Source organism: Octopus bimaculoides, chromosome 7, assembly GCF_001194135.2.
Source record: "Octopus bimaculoides isolate UCB-OBI-ISO-001 chromosome 7, ASM119413v2, whole genome shotgun sequence".
Classification (NCBI taxonomy): Eukaryota; Metazoa; Mollusca; class Cephalopoda; order Octopoda; family Octopodidae; genus Octopus; species Octopus bimaculoides.
This window is the reverse complement of record NC_068987.1, coordinates 3,220,166-3,224,509: the sequence shown is the minus strand read 5'-3', so window position 1 is coordinate 3,224,509 and position 4,344 is coordinate 3,220,166. Positions and strand designations below refer to the sequence as shown.

General features: G+C 36.7%; 1 protein-coding gene across 1 annotated transcript in view; it reads left to right on the top strand.

Annotated features, from left to right (window-relative positions):
• The first annotated feature begins 3,448 nt into the window (after positions 1 to 3,448).
• LOC106871580 (dentin sialophosphoprotein) overlaps positions 3,449 to 4,344 on the top strand; it is an 8,671-nt gene continuing 7,775 nt past the window's right edge. Inside the window, exon 1 of the mRNA XM_014918087.2 lies at positions 3,449 to 3,619. The gene's annotated coding sequence lies outside the window, so the exon portion shown is untranslated. The remainder of the gene's footprint in view (positions 3,620 to 4,344) is intronic.

Here is a 4,344-nt window from a genome sequence, read left to right as displayed (position 1 = left end):
TTAATATGATTTTTAAACGTGAAATGGTTATGAGGGGTCCATCCGAGTAAGATAGGAATCGAAGAGGTTCATTGGTAAAAAAAAAAAATGGTTGAGAACAACAGGCATGTTACTGACATTCGAATTTAGGCCCGCCAGTATCCCTATTCAATATACAATAATACTTGCAACTAAAAAGAATTGTTGTTTGACAGATTTAGCGACAGACACACAAATACACATGTATATATATATATATATATATACGACGGGCTTCTTTCAGTTTCCGTCTACCAAATCCACTCACAAAGCTTTGGTCAGCCAGAGGTTATAGTAGAAGACACTTGCCCAAGGAGCCACGCAGTGGAACTGAACCCAAATCCATGTGTTTGGGAAGCAAGCTTCTTACCATGCAGCCACGCCTTGTCAATAAATAAACATATAGCCGTTTATATGCACTTATTTATATAAATGTTAAATATACATTTATAATTCGAAATCGAAGAGAATGCGCGCTGATTTCGAACCTAGAGCGCATGAGTCGAAATTCAAACGCAGCGTGTAGGAATTTTGATCCCAGTGAGAAAACAGAAGATTATCATTTGAGGGTAATTTTGATACTATTTCTATTAAGTCTGGAAATTTTTAAGCATTTCTCGAACAGACGACAATTTTCCGTTATCTCCGCACAGGAGAAGAATATGGCCTCCAAGCATCAAACCATTTCCATTTATCATTCAGCTTGTATATATACATGTGGTTGCATTAAAGGTATTTAAAGTTACCACCTTGTTCCATGTATTTCTTTATACCGTGTTCCTGTCAAATGATATTGCAGCCTTCTGAGTAGAGTCACATTAGATGGCTCCACAACCATGATACAATCTAAACTCCGTAAGGAGCATAGTGCTAGTTTCCCGGGGTGGGGTGGGGAGTCTATATGTTTGTCCTTGGACACGACGCCGGTCTGTCGTAGGATTACTCATTTTTGCCAGCTGAGTGGACTGGAGCAACGTGAAATGAAGTGTTTCGCTGAAGAAGACAACGCATGGTCCGGTCCAGGAATCGAGGCTATTTATTTTCCACCTTATATTGTCCCCTCTATGTACGGCCTTCATGGCCAATTTCATAAAATAAAGAAGCTTGCTTCCCAACCACATGGTTCTGGGTTCAGTCCCACTGCGTGACACCTTGGGTAAGTGTCTTCTACTATAGCCTCGGGCCGACCAAAGCTTTACGAGTGAATTTGGTAGACAGAAACTGAAAGAAGCTCGTCGTATATATTTGTGTGTGTGTCTGTATTTGTCCCCCCACCATCGCTTGAGAACCGATGTTGGTGTGTTTATGTCCTCGTAGCCTAGTGGTTCGGCGAAAGAGACTGATAGAATAAGTACTTGGCTTACAAAGAATAACTCCTGGGATCGGTTTGCTCGACTCATACATAGTGTACTTTGTTCGTATACACATTCTGGACCATTCAAAATTCGAAGGAACCTCTTTGTACGATCAAGTAATTTTCTCTCACCAACATTCTACAAATAATTCTTTTATGCCCTTAATTTGGCAGTCGGGTGGGGGCGGGGTGTATATTCCAGTTGTGCCAGGCGAGCGTTACATATTACCCAAATCTATTTGTTGTACTCGCTTCTTTTCATCTGTCACCACCAACTGTGTTTTATCTTGCAACTCATCATTTCTCTCCCCTCCATCCGTTCCCCCACCATACTGCATCTCTCTCTAAAACTCCCAACCCCTCCTCTAATCATCATTAATCTACCTGCAAGAATGCAGGCTTCACTCAGTTATATAAATTCCTCAGTTTATAAAGTTTTGAAAAAGTTATGAATTCTGTTCTTTTTCCTGATTGAAAGATAAGAATAAGTGAATGACTAAATGTTTTGCTAAGCCAAAGGAATGAATTAATTATAAAGCAAGGTTAGTAAGGATGAAATAATGTTCATAGAGATTACTCTTAGGTGCCATCTGCAAGAAAAAAAGATGAGTTAGTGTTAATGTTTGATGCTGGAAGCATTAGAAAGCTGAAAAGAACAAATGCAACGACAAAAAAAGTCACTTCCTCTCGGGGGGGGGGCTTTTCCGAGAGAAATTTGGTATTATTAGTGCCATTGCCCTTCACATCAGCAAAGATTTCGATTGTGTCCGTCACACGGATTACTTACCAGAACAACCCACATTTGGGCGCCATCCCGTTTCTCAGCTCTTTGATCTGTAGCTTCCTGTCAATACAATCATGGCTTGTGGCGACGGAACTCTCTCTTATCCACAATGTCAACTGTCGGTTTTAGGCGGACTTTTAGAATTTTTCCGTTTCTTTCGGGATTTTCTCCCACTTTTTTTTAGTACTCCCGCACTTCAAAACATTGGGTAGAAGGGGGAAACCTCAACCCACTACTCCTTCCTTCAGGCCAAACTAAAAAAAAAAGAAAGAAAGAAGTAAAGCTCCGCTTCTTAATGGTTTTCAATGAGAAAGGGAGACAACTCTGGGTAGTTTAGGCCATATTAAGACCTCATTAGCAAAGCATATAAACTTCACTGTACTCGCCGAAGTAGAGACTACAGTGTAAGGTCGAATGTAAAAAAAAAATAATGCACTAGCTTAACTAATAATGGTGAATAATTAACTTCCATAATTTTTTTCGCTTATATAATGAGAAAGTTTAACAAGAGTTTGAAAGACTTGTGTTGAAGATAAAGTTCTTAATATGGTAAATACTGGAATTTATCAACCGAAATCTTGATGATGCATCACTAAGCATAGACAGAAAACTGTGAGTTTACTGACTTTAGATTCTCTCGCAAATATGAATTCTCTCGTGTGTTCAACTTATGTTATCTCTTATCTCTTCCTCACTCCCTCCATTATCCGTAAATGTAGCATATATGATATTTTAAACAAGGCATTTCTTTCACGAACGATATTCACACTGACTTTATGATAATGTTGGGCACAGCCTATTTTGGAACACATGGCATGAGACTAATTAAGAAAGAAAGAAAGAACAGCTTAAATTAGTTATCTTTCTATGGCTTCTGTTTATAGATTCGGTTCCCATCTGTTTCCTCGTCTTTACTTTTGTATATAAATATTTTTTCCTCTTCTTAGAATTCTTTTATCTGTGTAATTTAAGAAATATATTCTTTCATTTTCATTGAACTTAAGAAATATTATTGTGTGGGCTTGGATTTTTATATTTTTTTGGTTTTGATCATCAAGGTTAACAGGCCATGTTGGAGCAATTTTCTTCCCATTAAAGCAAATCTATATTTCCTTGTGTTATAAATAACGTTTTCATATCTTTTCGTTTTTTTTTTTTCTTATATGCTGTTTTAACTCATAAATTCATCCAGGGTTATCAACTTCATTTTGACAATTAATGAGTTTGTTTACTCTTAGGTATTACCTTTTTCTTTTCTTTCTTTGTCCAAAAAGAGTGAAATCTTTATATGAAAATAGCCTACAATATACTCGTGGGAGTTGGTAAACAAGAGCATGTGTGGATTTTGTGCGCACGCGTATCTAATTAAAGTTCCACAGAAATATTCTTATGGCCTATTTACTTAGCACCAAGTGACAGAGCCTAACGCTTTCAATGAACTTTCTTCATATGTCTGCTAAAAGGTTAGTATTTCATTTTTTTTCAGTGTACAATTATTTTCAATGGTTTTTCGGCGTATTTTCATGTGTAGTCGCCGTTTTACTCAGTATAATTGGTAAATCCATGCGCTTTCCAGAACCTGTTTTCACACAAAATGTAAGGTGGGAAAAATACACGAAAATGGAAGATATTCTGTGACAAAAACAAAACAAATTACGATGGAATTCTTTTCATATTCTTTTTATTGACTTGATCACGAAAAGAGTGAGAAGAATTCTTATTAGATTATATATTGAAAAGGAATTTGACGAACTTTTTGTTTAGAAATTTAAAACTTTTCCCGATTCCAGTTTTGGATCGGAAAAAATGATATTCTTAGAGATATCCTTCCAGTTTTCCTTAGAAGTATCAATATATTTACACACGGTTTATATTTGTGTATTTGTATTTTAATGGACAAAAACATTGAATTGTTCAACAAGCAGTTGTAATAAGGTTTGTGGGTCATATATTACATATTTATGCAACAAGTATCCATATACCTTAATAGGTTTAATAATGGTTTAGTTATGAATGGAAAATCTCAGAATATTCTTCTTCTGTCATCACTACATCAAGTGGCTGTCACAGACCCAGCAAACGCCCACTTAAATAGCAACGGATGTCATCCAGTCGTGTCGCAATAGAAATGAATTGCTATTTCTCTCTCTCTCTCTCTCTCTCTCTCTCTCTCTCTCTTATATATATA